Source organism: Lithobates pipiens, unplaced genomic scaffold (genome assembly GCF_037356315.1).
Source record: "Lithobates pipiens isolate NorthernLeopardFrog02 unplaced genomic scaffold, aLitPip1_a1.2 Scaffold_35, whole genome shotgun sequence".
Taxonomy (NCBI): domain Eukaryota; kingdom Metazoa; phylum Chordata; class Amphibia; order Anura; family Ranidae; genus Lithobates; species Lithobates pipiens.
Genome location: NW_027507811.1, coordinates 13,755,452 through 13,770,530, shown reverse-complemented (window position 1 = coordinate 13,770,530; position 15,079 = coordinate 13,755,452). Strand labels below are relative to the sequence as shown.

The 15,079-nt window shown below is 46.2% G+C and overlaps 2 protein-coding genes across 5 annotated transcripts in view; one reads left to right on the top strand and one right to left on the bottom strand.

Annotated features, from left to right (window-relative positions):
• LOC143955522 (uncharacterized) overlaps positions 1–15,079 on the bottom strand; it is a 433,055-nt gene that overhangs the window by 276,917 nt on the left and 141,059 nt on the right. The gene's annotated exons all lie outside the window — the stretch shown is intronic.
• LOC143955385 (uncharacterized) overlaps positions 1–15,079 on the top strand; it is a 146,480-nt gene that overhangs the window by 39,717 nt on the left and 91,684 nt on the right. The window lies entirely within an intron of this gene.

Genomic DNA, 15,079 nt, shown 5'->3' with positions numbered 1-15,079 from the left:
GGAAGACAATTGCTTCCTACATCCTGGCTTTTGATCCCCATCATTTCCAGGTGCGGTGAAGTCATATCTGCTGTGCCATATGGTAGGTGAGGTTGAAAAACAAGTCCATCAAGTCCAACCTATGTGAAACATGTTGTTTCAACCTATGTCGTTCCATAGTTCCATCCGAGACAGTAAGTAGTCAGCGCCATTACATGTGTCTCAGACCATAAATACCCTGTAAATAGGGAGGGACAACACTCGTGTGATGCCCATAAACCATGTGGGGCTTAATCGTCTGCGATGTGCTGGGCTTTTGAGTGCGGACGGGAGCTCTTTTCTTGTGGTTGATGGAGCTTGAAGAGCCAAAATTTGTCCTTAAACAGATGAATCTACGATTAAGCCCCACAAGGACGAAATGCCTTGGAAAGTTCTTCCATGGGTGGGGAGCAAACATTTGGTGCCACATGTCAAGACTGGTGCCAAAAAGGATGTCTGTGGGGAGGAAGACAATTGCTTCCAACATCCTGGCTTTTGATCCCCGTCATTTCCAGGTGCGGTGAAGTCATATCTGCTGTGCCATATAGTAGATGAGGTTGAAAAACAAGTCCATCAAGTCCAACCTATGTTGTTCCATAGTTCCATCCAAAACAGTAAGTAGTCAGCGCCATTACATGTATCTCAGACCATAAATACCCTGTAAATAGGGAGGGACAACACTCGTGTGATGCCCATAAACCATGTGGGGCTTAATCGTCTGCGGTGCGTGCTGGGATTTTGAGTGCGGACGGGAGCTCTTTTCTTGTGGTTGATGGAGCTTGAAGAGCCAAAATTTGTCCTTAAACAGATGAATCTACGATTAAGCCCCACAAGGACGATACGCCTTGGAAAGTTCTTTCATGGGTGGGAAGCAAACATTTGGTGCCACGTGTCAAGACTGGTGCCAAAAAGGACGTCTGTGGGGAGGAAGACAATTGCTTCCAACATCCTGGCTTTTTATCCCCATCATTTCCAGGTGCAGTGAAGTCATATCTGCTGTGCCATATAGTAGATGAGGTTGAAAAACAAGTCCATCAAGTCTAACCTACGTGAAACATATTGTTTCAACCTATGTGGTTCCATAGTTCCATCCGAGACAGTAAGTAGTCAGCGCCATTACATGTGTCTCAGACCATAAATACCCTGTAAATAGGGAGGGACAACACTCGTGTGATGCCCATAAACCATGTGGGGCTTAATTGTCTGCGGTGTGATGGGCTTTTCGGTGCTGTTTTCTTGTGGTTGATGGAGCTTGAAGAGCCAAAATTTGTCCTTAACAGATGAATCTACGATTAAGCCCCACAAGGACGAAACGCCTTGGAAAGTTCTTCCATGGGTGGGAAGCAAACATTTGGTGCCATGTGTCAAGACTGGTGCCAAAAAGGACGTCTGTGGGGAGGAAGACAATTGCTTCCTACATCCTGGCTTTTGATCCCCATCATTTCCAGGTGCGGTGAAGTCATATCTGCTGTGCCATATGGTAGGTGATGTTGAAAAACAAGTCCATCAAGTCCAACCTACGTGAAACATGGTGCTCAGGTGATGTCAGAGCGCACAAAGGCAATGACGGCACACTAATAGTCCCACCTGGGCTGGAAAAATATGCAGCAAAAGAGCTACATGCCAAGGGGGAAGGAGGGAAGGAATGGGTATGGTAAAACCCATCACACAAAACCCTCCAATCCTCCGAATAAGAACTGCAGGTTCCATATATGGGACAAACCAGGGGCCCCAAAACCAATGAATGAAAGGTAGAGGACCAGGGACAGTCAGGTTAGATGGCACTGGATGTCCTCCACCGGGAAATGAGGTGGGCTCCATCTGACTTGCTGCAGCCTCTGATGCACTTTACGGGAAGCTCGCAGTGTGCAGTGAAATTGGAGTAAGCGATTTCAGTCAAGCTCTGGGCAGACTTCCAAGAATGGTGGTGTGCTCTTTAGGAGGAAAGTTTCATTTTAAGTGGATTATGGGATTGAGAGTCCCAGATGGTTTATGCACTTCAGCCCCGGGAAGATTTTACCCCCTTCCCGACCAGAGCACTTTTTGCAATTCGCCACTGCAGCGCTTTAACCGACAATTGCGCGGTCGTGCGACGTTGTACCCAAACAACATTGACGTTCTTCCCCCCCACAAATAGAGTTTTCTTTTGGTGGTATTTGATCACCTCTGCGGTTTTTTATTTTTTGCGCTATAAACAAAAAAAGCGAAAATTTTGAAAAAAAACCAATATTTTTTACTTTTTGCTATAATAAATATCCCCCAAAAGATATATATAAAAAAAAATTCTTTCTCAGTTTAGGCCGATACGTATTCTTCTACATATTTTTGGTAAAAAAAAAATAAAAAATTGCAATAAGCGTATATTGATCGGTTTGCGCAAAGGTTATAGCGTCTACAAAATAGGGGATAGATTTATGGCATTTTTAGTATTATTTTTTATTATTAGTAATGGCGGCGATCAGCGATTTATATCGTGACTGCGACATTATGGCGGACACATTGGACACTTTTGACACTATTTTTTGTGACCATTGTCATTTATACAGCGATCAGTGCTATAAAAATGCACTGATTACTGTGTAAATGACACTGGCAGGGAAGGGGGTTAAACACTAGGGGGCGATCAAGGGGTTAAGTGTGTCCTAGGGAGTGATTCCAACTGTGAGGGGGGGATCTACCACTGACATGACAGCGATCACTGCTCCCGATGACAGGGAGCAGTAGATCTCTGTCATGTCACTAGGCAGAACGGGGAAATGCCTTGTTTGCATAGGCATCTCCCCGTTCTGCGGCTCCGTGGCACGATCGCGGGCCCCTGGTGGACATTGAGTCCGCAGGACCAGCGGGCACGTTCACGCTGTACGCTCCGGGTGCGCATGCCTGCTAGCCCCGCCAGTTAGAGGGAACATACACGTACGCTTATTTACCCACCGCTGCCATTGTGCCGACGTATATCGGCGTGCAGCGGTCGGCAAGTGGTTAAAGGGTGAGGCGCTAGTGATGGTCAGTGAATCGGAAAAATACAAATATTCAAAATATAGCAAGCTTGAAAGTCCATATGTGATGAATCCCAACACCAAAATGCGATGCAAAAAAGTTTGACAACAACAAATGGCGATTACACTCACATGCAGGGGCGGACTGACCATTCGGGCACTCGGGCACTGGCGGAGGGCCCCATGCCACTAAGAGGCCCCATCAGGGTTGCCAGCCTCAATAAAACCAGGGACAGTATGTAAAAATCAGTGTTTTTAAAAAAAATACCAAGATTATAGCTGCCCCGCCTCTCCAGTACCTTTTCAATGTGTGTATGTGTATTCTGTGTGTGTATACTGTGTGTGTATATTGTGTGTCTGTGTCGCCCCATAATCTATTGCCTGGGGGCCCCATAATCTCCTATTGCCTGGGGGCCCCATAATCTCCTATTGCCTGGGAGCCCCATAATCTCCTATTGCCCAGGGGCCCCATAATCTTCCCTATTGCCCAGGGGCCCCATAATCTTCCCTATTGCCCAAGGGCCCCATAATCTTCCCTATTGCCCGGTGGGCCCCATAATCTACCCTTGCTGAAAGTGGGGAATCCAGAGGAAGAGCCTTCCAGACGTGGTTCCATGAGTCCTGAGATGGAGGAGATGGAGGAAGAAGAGTCATTCCTCTGCTCTCCTGTAGCCTACCCACATAGAATATACATATACTTATTTCGATATAGGAAATACAGTGTGCACTGTTGAATGTTTGAATGAATCAATGAATGAGTGACTTGTATAGTGCTACCCAGGGCTGGACTGGGAAAAAAAATTGGCCCTGGACTTCATCCAGACCAGCCCACTTTAATTTTGCAAGCAAGCACAAAAACAGTATATAAAACTATACGTAATTGTGCAAAAAAAACATAAGTAGCCTAACATAAGGAGTCCTCACTGACCTCTTTTATTATTTCACTTATTCTCCTCTGTATTTTTCTCATGTTTCTCACATCACTGCGTGAAGTTGAGGGCGAGCCGCGCAGCCATTACTTTGTCACTGAAACCGGCCCACTGAGCCATCGGCCCACCGGGAAACTCCCTGTAGTCCCAATGGCCAGTACATGCCTGGTGCTACCTAAAATAGACATGATCTAACAAACTTTGGTGCATTTCCTTATCGTTGCTGTAATTGAAAGGACATTTTTAACCCAGGGTGTCAGAGATGTCAGAGGACTCGCAGGGTCGGGGCAGCCTGAGGGGTATTGGTCTATCTTGCGACCCTCAAGAGGGCAGAGCTACGTAAGGACGTAGCCTTTTATTTTATTTTTTTCAGTAACCAACCAGCATCTCTAAATCAGGACGACTGTGATAGGATCAGAGTTCTAGCTTAAGTTATGACTTGACATTATTTGTACAAAATTGCTGTGTTAAGAGATAGGTATTGTGAAAAGTGTAAAGTCACTCAGACTACGCCCATCTGCTGACCACACGATGGGGAAAGGCTGTTTTTTTCCTTATTATGGTATTTTTGCTTATCTAAGAAGAGTATGACTTGTCATATTTGAGTGTATAAAACTGTCAAACAATAAACGTCTGGGGCCATTCAGCTTGGATTTGAGCTACAGAAAAGGTCTCCTGTACTTCATTTCTATCAGAAGCATAAGATTTGAACTCAGCATTACAAAGAGGAAAAGCAATTGGTTTGAGAATTGCACTTAACAATTTTGGCGCCCGAACATGGACTCATTAATGATCCTACTAGAGGTGGACGAACGGAGCTGACGGAACCATAACACTGGGGCACTTCGGGAACCACAGACCACGAAGCCTGGCCAGGTAAGAGAAAGCCTTTATTTCTCTTTATACTCTGAGCTTCCCTGATTTGTGCCTTTAGTCATTTCTTTCAGAAACGGGTCTCCACGCAGCATATTAACTGCAACCTCTGTAGGGGTGAGTCTTGAACTATTATAAGTAATACCTTTGTTTTGCTGATAATTTGTTGTCTGTCCATGTTGGGTGAAAGAATGAGCCATGTTTAGGATGGTATGAATTAGAAGGAGGATTGCTGTACTAGGCAAGTGAAAGCGCCCTTTCGGGGGGTCAACCTTCACATCTAAGTCATAAACCATAAGACTGGTTGAAAGTATAAGCCCTGTCTGCGCCATAAAGCGGGGATAAGAGTGCACGAGAGGGATCCCAGATACGGGGGGGGGGGGGAATAAGGTCTCCATAAGCCCGGAGATCTAGTCGGATACCTGGCCACTTAAAGGAATGCTTGCATATGTTGTAGCCGTCAGTCTGGTCATAATATTTGTCAGTTGGCTAGCATATAAAGTAATTCGATTTCAGAAATCTCATCCCGGAGAGGTTTTTAGTATTCTAGCATCCTAGGAGGAAGGCAACGAGGAACTGTTGTAGGGTCCCGCATACACACTTTTTTATTTTTTTATTTTGGGACATATAACAGTGTCCCACACGCTACCTAGGCACGGACTGTTAGAATGGGTCAGAGGTACACAAAACCCCATCAAGGAACTGTGGCCCACTATACGGTGCCACAGATAATTAAGAACATATATGGGACAGATGAAGCACGACATTTAAAAACCATACTTCATAAATTTAAGGTAAAAGGAGCAGCGGGTTTAGACCCAGACGTGTGGAAGGAAATAAAAAGGGACAGACAAGGAGAGGTGTTCGAGAAGCAATGGATGCGTCAGGTTCAGTGCTTAGTTAAGGTCTCTTATAGAGCAAAAGAGGAGGGGTGGAAATATAACCCAGATTGTGATGGTTGGGACATGAAGGATAGAAGAACAAAAAATGCTGAGGCTCTGGTTGACCCCAGCTCAGCCATTCCACCCCCATACACTGACATAGAACATAAACCACATAAGATATATCCTTCACTCCAAGGCAGGGGATGGGTTTGTCAGGTTTGTGAAACACAAAACCCAGAATGGGCAATAGAGTGTGTGCATTGTGGGGCACAAAAACCTCATCCAGAAACTGTAGCCCCCGTACGCACTGATACACACATTGTACAGGTAAATAATCCGGAATTTGGACAAGTAGCCCATCCAAATGCCCCACCTACTGTTACTCGTAGGATGCAGATAAGGACCTCGGCACCATGGACACCAGACGCCCTTATGGCACTAATACAGAATGCCCCAGACCCAGTAGCGAAACCAGCCGCGTTTTGTAGATTTGTAAGACAGTTGATGGATACACATGATGCAACATGGCAAGACGGGGAAGATTTGTGTAGACATAAAATGACTCCTACTCTGTTTCAGCAATTTGTGACAGAAATAGGTCCGCACCGACCTATAGACCAGTTTGACGCAGACGGCAACCAACAGGCAGGACACGTCAGACACATAGATTCAAGGGCCCCATTTGTTGTTAGGTTGGAAGCTTTCTGTACGGCAAAACAAATAGAGAGAGGGTCCATATCACCCATGAAACAAACTCCAGGACAGACAGTATCAGACTTTTACTTGTCTATGGAAAGTATGATGGCAGATGAAGGATTGGATTTGGCTCAGCCAACTACGATCCGAGCCTTCAATAGACAATTTATGGAAGGATTAATTCCACAGATAAGTGAAAGACTGAAAGCCTGTACACCGGAGTGGAGAGCAACTAGAGATAGAGGAACATTGTTGCAAAAAGCACAGGGAATAGAGGCGGACCTGGTAGAGACGAAAACCCGAAGACACTCTACTGTTAATGCCATAACCACCCCACACGATAGGGAAAAAGGACAGTATCGAAAACCTTTGACTTGTCACTACTGCAACAAAATTGGCCACGTGAAACGCTATTGTAGGAAAAGAATGAGAGATGAGGGAGATGACTTTTCATCTCCAGCCAGGTTTGACACTAGATATGGATGTAGGCAGGCCTCCGGACCTCCTAATCAATCGGAGGATCAGAGGGCATGACTCGCTCCTGTCTTAGGAAAATCACATACAAAAATGTTACACATCCCAATACAAATAGACAATAAAAACATCTCATGTTTAGTGGACAGTGGAGCTTCGTGCAGCCTGCTTTCAGACTCAGTGATACGGCCCGGCCAGGAGTCCACTGAAACAGTATTAATTACGGGGTATGATGGAATTTTATCTGACGCTCCCCTGACAAAGCCCCTGAAGGTTAAAGTTGGAAATAGGATTTTTCTTTCTCGGTTTTTAATATCACGGGGAGCACCAACAAATCTGCTGGGAGCAGATATTTTACAAAAATTGGGAGCCAATATTGCATATCATACAGATGGTACAGTAACATTAACGATAGATGAGGAACAACACCTCGACACGTGTAATGTGATCCAATATTTTGAAGAGGAACCCGAAATTCCGTGTCACCCTCCTCCAGATATATATCAGGCTCTGCAGACACTCCCAGAAGATTTGTGGGAAAGTCATCAAGCAGATGTTGGTTTACTACCTGTTTCCCCAGTTAAATTACAGTTGATCCCAGGTACCGCCCTACCCCAGCTGAAACAATATCCCCTTAGTGCGCCGCAAGAAGCAGCTATAGCTACACAAATACAATCTCTGCTTAAAGCGGGGGCATTGAAGGAAGTAAAATCACCCGCTAATACTCCCTTGTATCCAGTAAAAAAGAAGCCCGGCACTGACAGTCAAGTTAAATATAGAATGGTGCAGGACTTGCGGGCAGTGAATAAAATCTTGGTACCCATTACACCTTTAGTACCAAACCCCCACACACTGTTGTCACAGGTGCCATCCACCAGTACGCATTTTTCGGTAATAGACTTGGCTGACGCCTTCTTTTCTGTGCCATTGGCGGAAGAATGCCAACTATGGTTCGCATTTTCCTTCAAAAATAAACAACTAACCTGGACACGCCTACCGCAAGGAATGGCGCATTCGCCAACCCTCTATTCACAGGCTCTACAAACAGTGCTAGAGGAATGGTTACCTCCAGACTCTTGTGTATTGCTACAATATGTGGATGACCTATTGCTATGCTGTCCAGATAGGGAAACATGTCTCCATGCCACTTTGGCACTTTTGCAATTCTTGGCAAAAAAGGGTTGCAAGGTTAACAGGAAAAAGTTACAAGTGTGTCAGGAAAAAGTTGTCTTCTTAGGACATTGCATATCACAAGGAACAAGACATCTCACAGACGAGAGAGTACAGGCGATAAACGGAATCTTACCCCCACAAAATTTCAAACAATTGCGTATGTTTCTGGGTATCGTGTCATATTGTAGACAATGGATACCCCACGCTAGCTTTTTGATGCAGCCATTATACGATTGTTTGAAAATTGTACCGTATATGCTTACAGAAGTAGCTTATGAGTCATTTGTCACTTTGAAACAGTTGTTGATTTCTGCACCGGCTCTAGGTATCCCCGATTATACAAAGACATTCCATCTATACATTGCTGAGATCACCGGACATGCAACAGGAATTTTGACACAGTCACATATAAAACAAAGGCCCGTTGCTTACTTCTCAGCAGCACTAGATCCAGTGTCCAGAGGTTCACCGTCCTGTGTACGGGCGGTAGCAGCAGTGTCAATAATTATAGATAAGTCATCAGAAATTGTTCTAGACAATCCAGTTGTAGTGCACACTACACATGACATACATGCAATCTTGTCTCAAGTACAGCCCAAACACATTTCAATGGCTAGGCAACTAAGGTTACAGTGTACTTTACTTTTACCTCCAAATGTCACTTTTCAGCGCTGTACAACTTTAAATTTGGCCACCTTTTTGCCTCTTCAGTCACCAGATTTGACAAGGGGGAATAAGGAGGAAGGAGATGAGGAAACTGACACTCTTCTGTTTAAAGAGATAGTTGAGCACGACTGTTTTCAGCTCATGGAACAAGAGACAATGGGGTTCCCTCATGTTATAGATACACCAATTTTAGACGCTGAGCACACTTTGTATGTAGATGGCAGCAGATTTGCTGATGATAAAGGACGATATCACACAGGATATGCAGTAGTAACTGATACACAGGTGATTGAAGCACAGCCCTTACCAGCCCACATGTCAGCACATGAAGCAGAATTAAAAGCTTTAGAACAAGCCTTAGGCCGCGTACACACGGGCGGACTGTTCGCCCAACCCTGTCCGCTGAACAGTGTTTGGGCGGACAGTCCGCTCGTGTGTGGGCTTTCAGCGGACAGTTTCAGCGGACAGTTGGACGGACAAAGTCTTTCGGAAATTCCGAAAAACTGTCCGCTGAAACTGTGTTTGAGCGAACAGTCCGCCCGTGTGTGGGCTTGTCCGCTGTACTTTCGAAATGAGCGGACTGTTCCCGCTCGGAAAGTCCGCCCATTTCGAGCGCGTGTACAGGTAGGCGGGGCCCGCGAAGGAGACGTCGCGGGCTCCGCCGCCTGGAATGGGCTTAAAGGGGAACCCCAACGCCGAAAAAAATCGGCGTGGGGGTCCCCCCAAGTCCACAACAGACCCTTGTCCGAGCACGCTACCCGGCCGGCCAGGAAAGGGGGGCGAGCGAGCGCGCCCCCCCTCCTGAGCCGTACCAGGCCGCGTGCCCTCAACATGGGGGGTGCCTTGGGGAAGGGGGGGCCGCGCGGCCCCCCCCCACCCCAAAGCACCTTGTCCCCATGTTGATGAGGACAAGGGCCTCTTCCCGACAACCCTGGCCGTTGGTTGTCGGGGTCTGCGGGCGGGGGGCTTATCGGAATCCGGGAGCCCCCTTTAAGAAGGGGGCCCCCGGATACCGGCCCCCCACCCTATGTGAATGAGTATGGGGTACAATGTACCCCTACCCATTCACCTGTGAAATAAAGTACAAAAAAAAACACAACACATGGAAAAAGTATTTTATTGCACAGCTCCGGGGGTCTTCCGTCTTCGGGGGTCTTCTCGCCGGACTCCTCCGCTATGTGTGTGTAGCTCTTTTGCTAGCGGAGGAGTCCGGCTTTCTTCCTCCCCGCCGCCGGCCTCTTCTCCCGACTTCGGGGGTCTTGTCCCCCTCTTCGGTTCTTCTGCCGGGCCACCGCGCCTGGTCCGGTGGCCCGGTCTTCTGTCGCCGTCTTCCGTTCTTCTGTCGCCGCCTTCGGTTCTTCTGCCGGGCCACCGCGCCTTCTTGTAGCTCTTTTACAGGCGGTGGCCCGGTCTTCTGTCGCCGCTGTCGTCGTCGCCGCCGCCGCCTTCCGTTCTTGTTCTTCTTCTTGTTCTTCTCCTGGAGATGTTGACTCGACGAGCTCTCCGGCCGGAATGCCAGGGACACGCTCCGCTGCCACTTATATAGTGACAATGGGGCGGTGTCACATGGTATATGTCACATGGGTTGGTCACATGGGTTGATGTCACATGGGGACTATGACATCGTAAGGGGGCGGGGTCACCATGTGACCAACCCATGTGACATATACCATGTGACACCGCCCCATTGTCACTATATAAGTGACCGCACAGCGCGGCTCTGGCATTCCGGCCGGAGAGCTCGTCGAGTCAACATCTCCAGGAGAAGAAGAAGAAGAACAAGAAGAAGAACAAGAACGGAAGGCGGCGGCGGCGGCGACAGAAGACCGGGCCACCGCCTGTAAAAGAGCTACAAGAAGGCGCGGTGGCCCGGCAGAAGAACCGAAGGCGGCGACAGAAGAACGGAAGACGGCGACAGAAGACCGGGCCACCGGACCAGGCGCGGTGGCCCGGCAGAAGAACCGAAGAGGGGGACAAGACCCCCGAAGTCTGGAGAAGAGGCCGGCGGCGGGGAGGAAGAAAGCCGGACTCCTCCGCTAGTAAAAGAGCTACACACACATAGCGGAGGAGTCCGGCGAGAAGACCCCCGAAGACGGAAGACCCCCGGAGCTGTGCAATAAAATACTTTTTCCATGTGTTGTGTTTTTTTTTGTACTTTATTTCACAGGTGAATGGGTAGGGGTACATTGTACCCCATACTCATTCACATAGGGTGGGGGGCCGGTATCCGGGGGCCCCCTTCTTAAAGGGGGCTCCCGGATTCCGATAAGCCCCCCGCCCGCAGACCCCGACAACCAACGGCCAGGGTTGTCGGGAAGAGGCCCTTGTCCTCATCAACATGGGGACAAGGTGCTTTGGGGTGGGGGGGCCGCGCGGCCCCCCCTTCCCCAAGGCACCCCCCATGTTGAGGGCACGCGGCCTGGTACGGCTCAGGAGGGGGGGCGCGCTCGCTCGCCCCCCTTTCCTGGCCGGCCGGGTAGCGTGCTCGGACAAGGGTCTGGTGTGGACTTGGGGGGAACCCCCACGCCGATTTTTTTTCGGCGTTGGGGTTCCCCTTTAAGCCCATTCCAGGCGGCGGAGCCCGCGACGTCTCCTTCGCGGGCCCCGCCTACCTGTACACGCGCTCGAAATGGGCGGATTTGCCTCCTCCTTACGTGGGCGAGTCCGTTCATTTCAAAAGTTGAGCGAACTGTTTGCCCAACCTTGTTCGTCAAACAGTCCGCTCGTGTGTGGGCAAGTCCGCTCATGCAAATTTTGAGCGGACTGTTTGCCGAAACTGTTTGACGAACAAGGTTGGGCAAACAGTCCGCGCGTGTGTACGCGGCCTTAGAATATTTGCAAGGACAAGAAGGAAATATTTACACTGACTCTGCCTACGCTTACGGCATAGCGCACGATTTCGGCCATATATGGAGAGCTCGAGGGTATCTGACAGCAGCAGGCACACCAGTAAAGCATGCGGAAGGAATAAAACGGGTTTTGACACATCTTCAAAAAGTTAAAAGGGTAGCCATCTTGAAGATAGCGGCACACACAAGTGCAAAGACAAGGGAAGCAAAAGGAAATGCCTTTGCAGATTTAACTGCGAAACAGGCAGCCCAGAAAGAGATGTACCCTGAGACAGTGGCAGTGGCAGAGGTAAGTACAGTAAAGCCTTCATGGCAACAGTTGAGCAAGCTACAGGAGCAAGCGGCAGACAGTGAAAGAGACAAGTGGGTAAGGATGGGAGCCCAAATTGACCCTGACAATGTATGGAGGGCAGGAGGTAAAGTATGCCTACCGGCATCTCTGTACCCAGCCATGGCCACGGCAATCCACCTACCTACCCATGTCAGTTCCAATTCCATGTATAGAATTGTGAACCAAGGATGGCTTGCACCAGGATTCAGTAGTATGGCCAAAAACTACTGTGCAGCATGCCAAATCTGTCTCCTGAATAATCCAGGACAAAAGGTAAAAACGCCACGAAAACACCAAGCTCGGGCCCAGTACCCCTTTTAAAGGCTGCAAATTGACTACATACAGTTGCCAAAAAGTGGCCCCTTTGAATTTGTACTTGTGTGCATCGATTTATTTTCAGGCTGGCCACAGAGGGATATTCGTTAAAATCAGCCACGGCAAAAGCCACGGCTAAGAAACTGATCACTGAATTAATACCAAGGTTCGGATTACCTGAAACAATAGAATCAGATAGGGGGGACACACTTTACAGGTGAAGTAATGCAGAATGTGATGACCATGTTAGGGGTTCAACAGAGTTTCCACACCCCTTATCACCCACAGAGTTCAGGATCAGTAGAAAGAGTAAATGGGACAATAAAGCTAAAAATACAGAAAGCCATGCAAGAGTTAAACAAGCCATGGCCAGAATGCCTGCCTTTGGCTTTGTTCTCCATAAGATATACCCCAACAGGAAAAACAGGGTTGTCTCCATATGAGATACTTTTTGGGAATGCACCTAGATTAGGTTTATACTTTCCACAGAGTATGCAATTGCAATGTGATAGTTTGACTGCATATGTGATACAATTGCAACAGCATCTAACCAAGATCCACAAGAGTGTTTATACTTCCATTCCAGATCCCAACTCTATAGCAGGTACTCATTCACTGAGCCCCGGATATTGGGTCTATGTAAAGAAACATACCAGAAAAGCTTTAGAGCCACGGTTTGAAGGACCATATCAAGTACTGCTGACCACTCCCACATCGGTCAATTTGGATGGAAGAGCAGCCTGGATCCACGCATCACACTGCAAAAAGAGTCCTGAACCGAGAGAAACAGAATGACGATCTTTCTAACTATGATGATAGTGCTTGAATGTTTTCAAATGTTTGTTTACACATGGACTCCCGGTATCAATGTAACAGTTCATGAAAACAGTACTGATCTTAAATGGATAAATCAGGATAAGAGTATAACGCAGTATCCCCGATATGAGGTATACACTGTAGGAAATTTCACTGTGTCAGGACAGGAGGGTCCTTTCTATGTAAAAGAAAATGACTATTATCCACGTTCACCAGTGGCCTTCATAAAAGCTAAGTCACAAGCACAAGTAAACATAACTTTCCAGTGGAAGGACAATTTACCATCACCCTTTAATAACACACCACATAAATGTCATAAGTTAGGTCCATCTGAAACATGGAGGGAAGTATTTGACAAAACACAAATGTTACTTTTTACCCCAGATTCCCAAACCTACAGGAACCTACAGAGGGGAAAGGGTCCCAGACCAGTAAGTGGAAGTGAACAATTCAATCTAACAGGTCCTATTAGTACAAATCAATCTGCAACTTATATTTGTGCAGCATGGTATTTTGTACCAATAAGGAAATCAGGTAAAACAACAGGAGGATATATACAATGGCAACATTATGGTTTCGATATAAAGATAGAGGACACTCTACCTACCATCTTTGAATCCTCTGTATTAACTCCTATTCCTAAATCTTGCATAAATGTTTCGGTATCACTACAGAAAACAAAAATCAAATTTAATGTAACTTTTCCCCAGCTACCAGAGTGTAGGTATCGACGAGGATTGTATGATACAGTTCTGGGAGCTGCAGGAACCGGAATGGGAGTAATGAATGGGATACAGATGGAAATGATACAAAATAAGTGGAAACGTGCAGGAAGTCACATAGCTGATAGTTTGATAATCACAAGCAAATGGTTACCTACAACATTTGAAACACAAATTAGCCAGGTACAGTTAACTAAATATCTCAATATTATGGTTAATCACACAGCACTAGCTAGTTTGGAGTTGTGGAAAGCAAATCAGAAGTTCATAAACATTACTCAATGTGCTTTCTCTACACTATCTTATCACATTCAAATTAATAGAGCTCGAGATGAGCTACGATTGGGGAATTATCACACTTGGATGAACTATTTCAAGGGTTTAAATTTAGAAAGTACATGGTTTGAAGTACCAGGAAAAGAAGTGGAATGTGAGGAAAGATGGTGTGCTGGAAGATTTGATGTATATAAAGTAGAGAGGGTTGAGGTAATGTGTAAGTTAATAGTAATGCCACTCTTGATAGGAAAGGATCTACCTGAATTTTGGTATCCTGAGATCTATGGACATTATGTAGATACACAAAACATGACTCATGATCTAAGTCTATGTACTAAAACTAATAAGGGAATAGTTTGTGGAAGAAGTTCTCCAGTCTATGAACCTTGCTTATTGAAACATCAATCTAATATATGTAAGTTTCAGAGACTACCAGTAAGTGTAGGAAACAGATTTATGGAGATAGGACCACAACATATTTGTTTAATTACAAATGATCAGGAAACTATGGAAAGTTTAAATAAAACAGCTCCTTATTCAGGATGTGTAAAGAATGTTAAAATGCTTAAATGGCAGAATGAAACTTTCCTTTTTGAACCAGATGCACATAGAATATTTAATCAAGAATGGACGGTAGATAACCTTACTGATACTACGACTTTCATAATATCATTAGAGCCCTTACAAAAAATCTTAAGAGAGTCCGAAATACTTAGAAAACACATAGAGACACAGGAACATACCCTTCAAAATAATCTAATATCTGCAGTTATAGATAAAGGAAAATTAATACATTTATCCTCACAGATAAGAGATGAAACTACCCACCATTGGTACGATGTTTTCAGTGGATGGTCTCCTACCGCCACTACTATACTTAATTGGATGTTGAGTCCTATACTAATACTTATGTTTGCTTTTGCTATAATGACAATTATTAATTGTTGTATATACAAGAGAATTCAAAAGAAAGTTAAAAGAATGAATAGGGGTGCCCTATAGAACTCTGAGTTTGAGATTATGAGTTGACCTCACCCTTCTCTTAGATTCTCTTTTGAGAT